General features: G+C 31.6%; 1 protein-coding gene across 1 annotated transcript in view; it reads right to left on the bottom strand.

The window, feature by feature from the left end:
* LOC123227490 (probable LRR receptor-like serine/threonine-protein kinase At1g56130) overlaps positions 1–12,436 on the bottom strand; it is a 191,347-nt gene that overhangs the window by 43,282 nt on the left and 135,629 nt on the right. Inside the window, exon 19 of the mRNA XM_044652345.1 lies at positions 11,395–11,456. The gene's annotated coding sequence lies outside the window, so the exon portion shown is untranslated. The remainder of the gene's footprint in view (positions 1–11,394; positions 11,457–12,436) is intronic.

The following is a 12,436-nucleotide window of genomic DNA, read 5'->3' as shown; positions in this document are numbered from 1 at the left end:
TGGATTTAAAATTAAAATTGAAATTGATATAAAAATTGGAATTTTAAGATATTTTATTTGACCTTAATCACCAATGTCAAATCAATTTGGAGAAAAATCGTATGCAGTCATGGTAAGTTGTGCATGAGTAAAGTGACAAAATCTAGCGTGTCACAAATCGTGTCATTTTGGTAGGCATTTTGCAAATCGGCCTGCAAAAACATACCCTCTTTAATTTGAAAAAGGGAAATTGAAAATTTTACCTTGCTTTAATTTGTGGATATATATTATTTATCGTAAAACTGAAATAAATATACTATAATAATAATAATTTACTTTTCTAAAATACCCTTCTTGATGTGACTAATACATGAATTCTCTCTTTTTCTCTGTAACTTTTTCTCTTTTCTTCCTCAGCGTTTAAGTGACGAAGGAATCCTTGCAGCATGAAAAAAATAAATTTTTCATCAAAGAAGACACCTGATTGAATAATAAAATCTGTGAGAAACCCATTATAAATGATTCAATTTGGACACAAGAGAGAGAGAAACGAAAATTGCTAAATTTATTAAGAGAATTAACATTTACTGTAAGATTTTATAGCAAAATCATCCACATTTAGGTCAGTTTTGACCCAAGCTTATATGTTATGTGTTTTCTTTATGAATAATTGAAAATGAAATAAATATGGTAAATTCATGTTCATAATTTCATGCAAAATTTAATTTTGTTATGAGTTTATGTTGTTGATTGTTTAATGATATTATTTCATGTCGTTTCTATTACTTAAAGTTATTATAATATTGTTTAATATTGTATTGATAGTTATAAAATACCAAAATTTAGGCCTGAAAAAATTCCAGACGAATAATAGGTTGGTTTTTATGCCAACCCCCCGGGCCTCACTGAATTTATTTATTTATTTTTGTTTTCTTCCATTGCACTTAATTCCTTTTTTTTTTTTTTACGCTTGTTTATTCTAATTTGGTGCTCGTGTGTGTATTGTTTTCCTTATCTTGGCAGAGAGTTGCATAAAAAATTACACAATTTTCACTGTCATTTTCTTTAGTTTTTTATTATCTTGTCTTGATCAATATTTATACATCACTAGATGATATAATAGTTTAATGTGTTATAAATACGTATGTATGAAGCTTGGTTGCATTGGTATTGCATTTGGGGCTTAATTTGAAGAAATTGTAAACTAGTGCAATTTGGAGTTTTTATGTTTTTAGGTTTATTTTTAGTCATGACGAAAAAGTTGTATTTAAGATTCGCTATGAAGGCCAATAGATTGAAGGTGATGATAATATGACAAAATATATTGGTGGGAATAATACAGGGATGTGTATTGACACAAATGTTGATTTTGAAGGATTCATTACAAGAATTGGCTATTGACTAAGACTCGATCGAAGTCAGTTAAATGTGCGTGTATTTACCCTAGATGATATGGGTCCGATAGAGATTGTAGAAGATGATGATGTGGAGTTTTTGATAGTTGTAGCAAGAAATTCACAAGGATATACAAAATTTTATGTTACCGAGAATCTAATTGATGGAAGAGACAATCAATAAGCCAAAGATGTTCATGAGGAAGAAAGGAAAAATCATCTGACCGATGAGTGGGCACATCCACAAAGTTTTCAAGAGTTTGGTGGAAATTATGGTGTTGATGATAATAATGATGATGACATGGATGAGGATTATAAAGTAGAAGGTAATGAAAATGATGACAATGAAAAATTCTCGTGGTTTGATGAGGACATGTATGGTGTTTTGAGCCAAGCATTGGTAGAAGTCAAAGTCATGCTTGTAATGAGGGGGTTGAATGTAGCATAAGACGTCATGACTTTATGAATATTAGAGTATATCCAAGTCACATCCATTATTCAAATTTATTTCAATAGGTTCCTGAGTTTGCTGTTGATATTGAGAATGCAGGTATTAGTAATCGGGCAACACAAAGGGGTAACCATTTGTAAGCGATGGGTTTTTATAACTCGAAGGTAGGATTGAAAGCATTATTTTGAACATATGCCTTAGAGACATGAATTCAATGGAAGGTTGGTCCTCTGATAATATACGGTATGAACTTAAGTGCGTACACCCACAATGTAAATGGTAAGGACAAGCAACGAGAGAGTAAAATGAAGACTATTGGGCCTTACAACGTATGAATGAGACATACACTTATCTGCGAGATCAAATATTGCCGCACTATAGACAAACTGGTGTAGAATCGTTAGGGAACATACTTAAGTCAATATTTGTGGTTGATCGTATTTATTGACCAAAGAAAATTATTTCAGACATGACACATAGGTACAGAATCGACATATCTACACGCAAACATGGTGTGCCAAAACATATGCAATAAATACATTACGAGGATCTCCAAAATAGTCTTTAAGTCTATTATGCGAGTATTGTCATAATTTGAAGTTTTAGAACCCAAGAACTGTGACACGTATTGATATCGATCTGAAAAATAGGCTCAAGTTTTTCTTCATGTGTATGAGGTATTCAATAAGAGGGCTCCAATAATTCTATCGCCCGATGATATGCATTGATGTTTCACACTTAAAGGGAAAGTATCCTAGGTCTCTTTTCATTGCTGTTACGAAGGATTGTAATAATCAAATTTATCCGCTCATATTCGGTATTGGGCACAATGAGGGAATAAATATATGGATGCCCTTTTTGACATACTTTTGCATGTGCATTGGTGATTTGTCAGATTTGGGCATTATTTCTGAGCACCATCATTCAATAATTACATTGGTTGCGAACGTAATGCCTTATGTTTGTCATAGGTTTTGTCATTACCATATAAAGGGTAATATGCGTTCGCAGTTGAAAAAAACCAAACATATTGAAAGATTATTTTAGAAAGCTACTAAGACATATCACCTCAAGAACTTTCAAGTTGCTAAGACATATTGCCTCAAGGACTTTCAAGCTATTATGAGTAAAATTACTCAAGTAAATCCTGTTGCAGTAACCTATTTGACCAACATTAGGTATGAAAGATGGGCACATGCCCACTTTGGAGGATTTACGGAGCATTCCCATGAAAGCTTTGATGTGTTGTGTACACAGATAAATTACACCATAAGTTGAAAGTGATAACTAATATGAACTAATACAAAGGAAGGGTGTATACTATGTTTTCCAACCATTGCCCCGGTGTTACAATTTGAGTCCACTATGATTTGCTCATATAGGTTGTCATTCCAGTTGGTTCCCTAAGGAAGACATGTCAAATGTCATTATTTGACGCACAACGATACCACAATAAGAACTTTGAGTAAGCCTCAACCAATTGCGAGTCCAGATGACTGTCCTCAAGTATGGGTTGTTTGTTCTTTTTTGCCGTTGTTGGATCTGTGAATGGACTTACCAATTGTTTTCCTTTTCATAGCACACATCCAAATGCTGACACTTTTTTAATTGTTATCGACTTCTAAATAGTTGTAGGTTGATCCTATGCTTGTTATTGAACATCATCCTCCGATGAGTCGTCCAATTGCAAAAAAAAATTATGCTTATCATTATTTTATAACATAACTAATTGAAATAAAAAATAAGTATAGTAGATAATAACCTGTTTTGATTCTGATGCTTGAAATAAGAATCCTCAAGTTTTGTAATTCGATTATTTAATGATGATTGGAGTTCCTGCATCTCCTCTTGAAGCATCAATGTTTGATATTGCCATTGCTCCCGTATCTCCCTATGAGACATCGATGCCTATTGTTGCCAATGTGCTTGCATATCCCCATGAAACATTGATGTCTGCTGCTACCACTACTCCTACATCTCCCCAGGAAACACCAATACCTGTCATTCTTACTCTGTGCGCATCATTGTAGCATACTAGTCCAATTGTTATTGTATCTGAGAGTTGATGCCTTTTCCATGTTCCATTAAGATTTGTTAAAGATAGTCATATGATACACCACTACACAATGTCTCATGAATTGAGTGTCTTGCAAGCTTATCCCTCTAATGCTCTCGAGGATAAGAGGCATAAGAGGTAGACATCCGTGGAGGAGATACACGTATATTATCAGAGGTTCTATGTGACTTTTGGGGGTATGCAGTGCGAGAGGATGACACCCGTGGAGAGGATGCCTATACAATACAATGGCTTGGGCACCTCGTGATGATGATATTCATATAGAAGCAATGAAGGACTGTGAAGACCTTCTGGGGGCTGTCTGAAAGGCAATAGGACTATTTGACTAGATGTCATCATCATCGTTTAAATCTATAGACTCGTCATCTAATGATATTGGTGGTGTCTATTCTCCTATAAACTTTAGAACCTGAATGTACTACTCAGAGTTACGCTCAGTCTCGATCGGATGTAATGTAGTTGTAATCTCCTTTTGGAACATGAAGGAAATTTATAAAAATTAATAAAATACAAGATAAAATAATAAAATATAAATCTATCAATGAGCAACTTACCGGATAAGCATCCCAAAGTATTGATATGTTATCCCAGATTGGTAGTACAATTGTCTTTTATTTCAGAATACAGGAGATTTGATCATTTGCTTCCAGATGGACATAAGGTGATAGATTTTGAATCATCTCATAAATCTAATACTATACAATGTACAACATTTATGGTTAGTATTTTCAATTGTCGGTGTGAATGTAAACTTTATCTATTACGTGATACTTACTTGGAAAGTAATCGGGTATCCCAAAATATTGTAACTAAAAAGTGGGAGCAGACTTGTATATAACGGGTAGTGTTTAACACAATACTGATATTTGTTATGGATACCCTTCCGCATCGATTCAACTGATTTATTCCATGTCACTATCCCCATAAATATCGACTAAATGCATCTAAATTGTCCACTAAATGTAAAAAATGATAAGGTATTTTGGTTCTGTTGTTCACCCCTAATAATCTCGTAAACGCATAATACAAGACTGCGAACTTCATTATGTTGTCATCATTGTCTCCCTAAATTTCATTGTCAAATGCTTGCTCATTCTCCCCATGGGATAACAACCTGTGAATGTTTGAGAAGTATTCCTCTCTCAGTCGAGACGTCCCCGTGCAATCAACGTAATTGGACACGTCAATGTCCTCCCCGAAAATTAGACTAGTGACTAGTGCAAACTCCACAGGGCTGAATCAAAACTCAACACCATTTATTCTGAACCACATTTCTTTGTCTGGGTTCCTGCAATTAATTATATGAAATAACATCACTTGAATAAATACGACACTAAACCGTGGCTCTGCCAAATCTAATAAATGTTTGAAACAGGTTGTCTGAAAAATAGCTTTCTGAGTAAATATTAGTTTATTCCTAATTATAGTCACAGTGTCCATCTTTGTTTGAAGTGACATATGCACTCAGAATCTGTATGCATCATGGAACTATACGCCTTTTTTTAGTAGTTGATTGCAAGTGCCTGAAAATATATATTATTTGTTAAATTACATTAATGAAAGATAATCATTTTAATCAAAGATTAATCAAACAAACTGGATTATCATTATTAAATTAACATAATTGGTATCAGCTAATGTAACATTAAAAAAAAAAAAATTGGATTACTAGTAAATTAATATGCATGGCGTCATTTTTCATAAAAATAGTTAAATTTGAGTGTTTATAATATTTGATGTAAGATTACCATTCTTGAATTTTAAATATCATTTAAGCTACATTTTAGATTTGAATTACCAGCATACTAAAATAAAATCTACTGAATTACAAGCATGGATAGGTGAGTAGTAAAAAAATAGATGAGTGAAATATAAGAATACAAGCATGGATAGGTGAGCAGTAAAGAAAATAAATTAAAAAGAATAAATAAGTGAAATAGAAGAATTATGGGAAAGCTTGGCATTCTCGCCAAGTGTAGGTGTTTCAACCAACCACTCTACTCACCCATTGCAATTTTCAAATTAATTTGATCAATTTCATATTAATTTTAATTTCAATTTCAAACTAATCCAATCAAATCAAATTAATTTAAATTCGGACCAAATTAAAATTCAATATACATTGAATTTGGACCAAATTGAATTTGATATGATATAATTTTGCTTCCATTTGATATAACAAAACCTAACCTATCTTCTTGCCATTACGTTAATAGTACCAATAATCGATGAAGTTGTTTGCTTGATTTTCTTCGTGCATGAGAAAACAATCCGATGATCTATGTGAAAGCAAATACTTTTGGAGAAAATATGGAAACAAGCAAGTAAATACTTTTGCAAAAAATATTTGCAAAAACATTCACATATATGAAAGCAAGCAAGGCTTCCACGTGAAAGGTAAAAAGGGAAGCAAACAAGAACATAAGGAATATATTCTCTGGTTGTCAATGAATTATTCAAGTCAGTGCATTATTCATATATATTCATTATAATTTCCCTCTTGATGCATTATTCATGTATATTCATTATATTTGTTGAAAACGTGGCATTTTTAAAAGTTAAGTCCAGAGGAAGTAGGTTGGCGTCAATTATTAATGGAAAAAGCCAGCGTTGGCATTGATGCCAACCCTTCCTTTTTCCCCTTGTAAATTAATTTTCTATCATATTTGACTTCTAGCTCATGTTGAAAGTGATCAATGACTATCTCATTATCTTAATTTTTAATTATTATCATATTATATATTATGTTGTTTCAAATAGTTTTCATTAACGCAAAATATCTTTTAAAATTGTAGAAAAAAAGAGAGAATCTCTACATGGGTTGTATCAAGAAGGGTATTTTAGAGAAGTAGATTACTGTTATGGTATATTTGTTTAAACTTTGAGATGAGTGGCATATATGTATATACAAATTAAAATAAGGGTAAAAATTTCAATTTCCCTTTAAAAAAATTTATTTTCTAATTTGTGTTGGTCCTCCCTTGAGGTCTTGATATATCCTATTTTATTTGTTGCCCTGATACTATTCATAAATTTCAAGTTATGTTGGAAATTTGTGCACCATGTTAATTCATATCCTAACATGACTAATTATCATTGTAAAAGTAAATACTCAATAATATGAGGATTCATTATCATTGATAATATTAAAATATATTTAAAATATATGATTTTTTATATTATAATATATCATAAATATATGTTTTTCCAGGTTAATATATATTTTTAACATATGATTTCTTGTTATGCCGTTTTTTTTTTCGATAAAAAAGAGTAAATAAAACAAAAAAAACCTAGTCAGGGTAGGAAAATAACCTAAACTCAACTTTGTTACACTCTAAAAGGGCAACAAGCTAGCAATAGACTATACAACACATGAAGCCAGTGAGCAAGGCCAAAGCCAAACCTTTACTCAAGGGACAAACACACATCCCCCCTTGGATAAGGGGGAAGAGAACACCATAAAAAAAAGGGTAGAGGGGGGAATCTTCTCCTCTTGACTCTCTATCTAAAGAGTTCCAAAGATAGAGATTAAGATGAGAGAAAAACAAAACAACCAAAAATTAAAAAAATAAATAAACAAGCTCAAAAGGGGCCAATACTATCTTTTGAATGCAAGAGAGAAAGGCAAAATAGAGGATGCAAAACAATAGCATAGCAGACAGAGAGAACAACACTAGTAGCAGTTGCAAGGGAAGAAACACAAACAATCGCCAGACTCTAAACGCAAAATCGTAGTAGCCAACATGTAGAGAGCATTTTCCAAATGCCCTTATCGAATTTGCTAACACACAAACCAAAAACACAATAAATGTCTCCTTGGGGGCATTATTTTTGTAGAATAATGCATAATCTTGTTTTGCATTATTGTATATTTATTATGTTGATTTATATATATTTTTTAATATATAGGATTATGGACTTGTATAAATTTATGTATTATTTTGATAATTTAATATACAAAAAATACAATTTATTCAATTTTTATAATGGTATCAGAGTCAAGCATTCATATCGGTATTTTCTTTTGGCACACTCACATCATCACCTATGTAAAAAGATAAGTTTATTAATTTGACCGCACACTCATAATGTCACCTATGTGAAAAATTGAGTTTATTAGTTTGATATACGCACACTATCACTTACCTGAAAAAATGATTTTATTAATTTGACACACTCACATAGTCACCTACGTGGAAAGATAAATTCATTAGTTAGGTATGCTCACACCATCATCTACGTGAAAAGATGAGTTTATTAGTTTGGTACACTCATACCCTCATCTACGTGGAAAAATGTGTTCATTAGTTCGATACACTCATGTCGTCATCTTGTCAATGGTACCCTTTAACTCATTTTCATACATTTTGTTTATTAGATAACATAAGTCTTCACCTCTTGACTTGCATTATAAACTCAATTTAACATAATATATTCCAAATATATAGTTTCCTATATTCAAGTATATCCTAAATATATGGTTTCCTAATTTAATATATATTCTTATGTTGATTTATTGGTCCTTATATAGGATTTGTTAGTATATGCCCTAGGAACCGATTACATTATCATTTTCAAGACATTTCATCTTGTGTTAATAAAGTGTTTTGTATTTCGCTTGTATATTATCTTAACTTTATTTATTTATTCATTAAATATATTGTATGAATGTGAATTATTTGGATAATATAGATCTTTGGAAGATCATATTATTGAAGTGTTCCTTACGTTACATAGGTGATGCCAATTGGGCAATGACATCACATAATAGACACTCTAAATGCTGTTGTTAACTATCATGAGATGATATTAGTGTGGATAATTGTGAAAGTTGTATCATTAGGGCATTAGTATAAATTAACATTTAGTAAACTATTTTTCAAATATAACCAATAACGATGAATCACATGGACATGTAAAATGTAGTCAATGATTCATCATAGGATTGTATTAGTTCACCATTAATTGTTCGACTTGAGATGTCATGGTTGAATCTGATACGGATACATATGGTGTGACTATTTATGTCATGTATAATAAGCTAAATTAGTCATATGTTGTTTGTATGCAGAAAAAAGTGATAGTTAAGAAGGAATTCGTTAGCTCAAAATAATTTAATTTTGAGTTCCTACATGAATGTCAATAAATATTAGAAACAAAAATCTCTAGTTAGAATATAAAAAAAATCACATAAAAGTAATTATTATGACTTACATTTTTTTCATGTACTTTAAATTATAATGATAAATATGAGCATGATAGTTTGATGTTTAAATATTCCTTTACGAATGTAATAATTATGACTTGCATTTTTATCATGTACTTTGAATTAGAGCTCAATACAAATAATCTCACCTTACTTTTATAAGTTGTTTTACACATGAGTAATACTATCTGACTTTATAATGAGTATTCATCAATAATGATGTAACATTATGTGATTGAGTGTTATCTCAAATTTGCAATTAGTTATTTGTGAATCTATTTCTAGTTGAAATAAGAACTTTACTGGAACATCGTATACTCAATCTCTCACGTAATTGTCTCTATAGTGAGATTCCGAAGAGCGATAGATAATTATTTGTTTTGTAGTCATTAGACCTTAGTTTCAACGATTTGAGTGGAGAGATTCTTGCATAAATCACTTTGTTGGATTATCTCTCAAAGTTCAACTTGTCCTACAACAATTTGAATGGGAAAATTCCAGTAAGGTAGCATTTTGACACTACCAATATTTTTGGAATTGGATAGGACATTAACTTAGTGGACAAGGTAGTTTGTCCATTTTGACACTACAAAAATAATAATGAATTTGGTATAATTTATCATTAAATATATAATCGAAATTATTTTATCATTAAAATAAATTTAATTTGATGGTATAAAAGCTTAAAATTGATAGATGAGAAACTTTGGTTTAAGTTCCAATAATGAATTTTAAAAAAATTATTTTTTTATGTAACCCAATTCAAATCTTCCAATCCAATTTGGTCTAACTTCAAAAACTCTTTTTAAGCAAACCGTAACTATTTTTGTTAACGGGTGACAATTCAATTGATTGGATTGCTGGTTTTTAAAAGCATGCTTTGAACATAGATGGATCAACATATATGCGCAATGAATTGTTATGTGGAGATCTCATTAGAATTAGTTGTACTGGTAAAAACAATCTCTCAACTTCAGTAAGTGTTGAGCTTAATGATGCCTGTTGGTGGGAAAAGTTGTTTTATACAATTGTAATGATCGACTATGGAGTTAGCTTCTAGTAGGGGTGGATTCAAACTGAGTCGGTTTGACTTGAATTGGTGTTTGACTTGATTTGAACTAGAGTCTCAATTGGGTAGTTAGACTACAATCCAGTTTAAATCACCCCTTGACAATACTATTTATCCCAATCGTAACTCTATTTATCCTACTAGTGTACCATTCATCTCAATCGACTGTATCTCTAATCAATTCAAATAAGTCTAAACTCAGATTCGGGTCAGATTGAATCCAACCCTAGCTTCTAGGGATTTTTTGGTGTTCTTTTATTTGATGACTAGTTGGAGGAACATGTTGGTGGGTTTGATGCAATGGGACATGCTATACCAACAAGGTGCAAGTTGGCCCAAAATGCTACGAGAACTCCATAAATGTTATTGGGTCTATGCTTTCGAGTGGAACAGATCAAATTAGCATTTATTAAGGTTCGAGTGTCCAACAAATGGTATCAAATTAAACGATTCCATCCAATGCACCAATAGAACATTAGGTGGAGGACTTTGCATATAGGTTTGTGATGAGGATTATGTGATGAAAAGGCAAAACCTGAAAAACATTTTACATGATGATTTCTTGAACATAAAGTTTTAAAATTAATATTTTGTTCTGAAACTTTTAACTTTTATATTGTAAATCATAGGAGAGAAATCACAAATATTAATGTTGCAGTTGCTTGCAAGGAAAGCATAGTAGAAATTTTAAACTAAGATCGGTCATCAGTTAGCATTTTCATACCAATCAATACTTGATGAAGGCCTTTGTTTTTCAAGATACTAAATTACACAGATGAGTCCACAATATCTAAGTGATTCAGGGGATTGCCTTGAAGACTGATAAAGCTTTGGGGTTGCTGTGCCAGTCACTTGTGAGCTAGTATTTTGAACATGTGTGTTGAATCGGTTGATTGCCTATCAGAAAACAAACTGGCATCACTAATTGCCAGTTTTTCTGCATCAATTAGATTAGAAGAAGCTCCAACAATATCATTGTTATCAGCCTTGTACACTATGCTATCAACTTTCATTTCTTCACCACCACACTAGACTACAAAACTTGAATCTGCATATTGCAAACATATACTATGCTATCAGTTTGGCCTTGTTGTCCAAACTAGAGCTTAATGAACAAACAATTTACAGAGCAACAACAACAATATAGTAGAAAGGTAAATTGGTAATATACTAAATTTTATAAAACAGTTACACAGCTGAAAGAAAGAAGCTTACAACACGGAGCATTCTTACTGCAGGGGAAATTTCTCTGCAAACAATTCAATCCGGGGAGAATACTGAAGGGCACAGAGAACATTACCAGTTATGTTTGTTAAAGCACAACATATCCCATTGCTGAGACTATATACTTCTAGTTATATATTGAAAAATGAACTATAACCAACCAGATGTTTGAGCTGTCAAAAATGAAATTGCTGGCCGCTAGATTCCTGTTCAGTCCAATGCAAAGATCAATTATACTTCGAAGTATGAAGTAAAATTGCTAGCGATATAGTACATCAAATCATAACTGAAAAAATAATTGTAAGATAAATCTCTGAACAAAATAGAATTTTAAACACCAGATGAATAGGAAACATATGCATTTAAATCAGGAAAGAAACTATTCAGTCAAGACTTTCAATTACTTTCATCAATTACTTACAATTATTGTCTAGATTTTTAAAATTAATCAGTTGGCCTAATTCCAAGATACATACTTGTAGCAGTAGTGCATTTTTCATTCTTCTTCAGTTTGTATAATAAGTTTAATTCTTTTTCTTCTTAATCTATTCACGAAGCATTTGGTACCAATACCTCTGTGACATTTGAACATCTAAAACTTTCAAGGAAGATATAAAAAATATTGACAAACATAAAACTCTGTACATTCACAAACATTTATTTAAACAAATCACATCACGAGAAGTTATATTCACTGGTAAAGGCTGAATTATAATTGTAAACATGATATTCTGAATCAAACCATAGAGGAATATATGCTTTACTAACTGCCCCATTCAGCTGAATCTCCATGAGTCCTACAATATATTTTTACAAATGAGGTTAATTTTAAGGTGAGTATAAAACTAAGAAAATATTTAAGAAACCCAACATTTTGTATTGTCTAAAAACCAAATAATTTGTACCTGAAAAACATGAAGACAATAGATTCCACATCGATGCTTAATACATTGAAGAACTAAAATGAATAAACCCTCCCGTCATTCAGTGGAATCAGTGTTCCAAAAATAGCAATTTCAATGGAAATGGAAGA

Source organism: Mangifera indica, chromosome 10 (genome assembly GCF_011075055.1).
Source record: "Mangifera indica cultivar Alphonso chromosome 10, CATAS_Mindica_2.1, whole genome shotgun sequence".
NCBI classification, from domain to species: domain Eukaryota; kingdom Viridiplantae; phylum Streptophyta; class Magnoliopsida; order Sapindales; family Anacardiaceae; genus Mangifera; species Mangifera indica.
The sequence above is the reverse complement of the archived record's forward strand: the minus strand, read 5'-3'. Positions and strand labels throughout refer to the sequence as shown.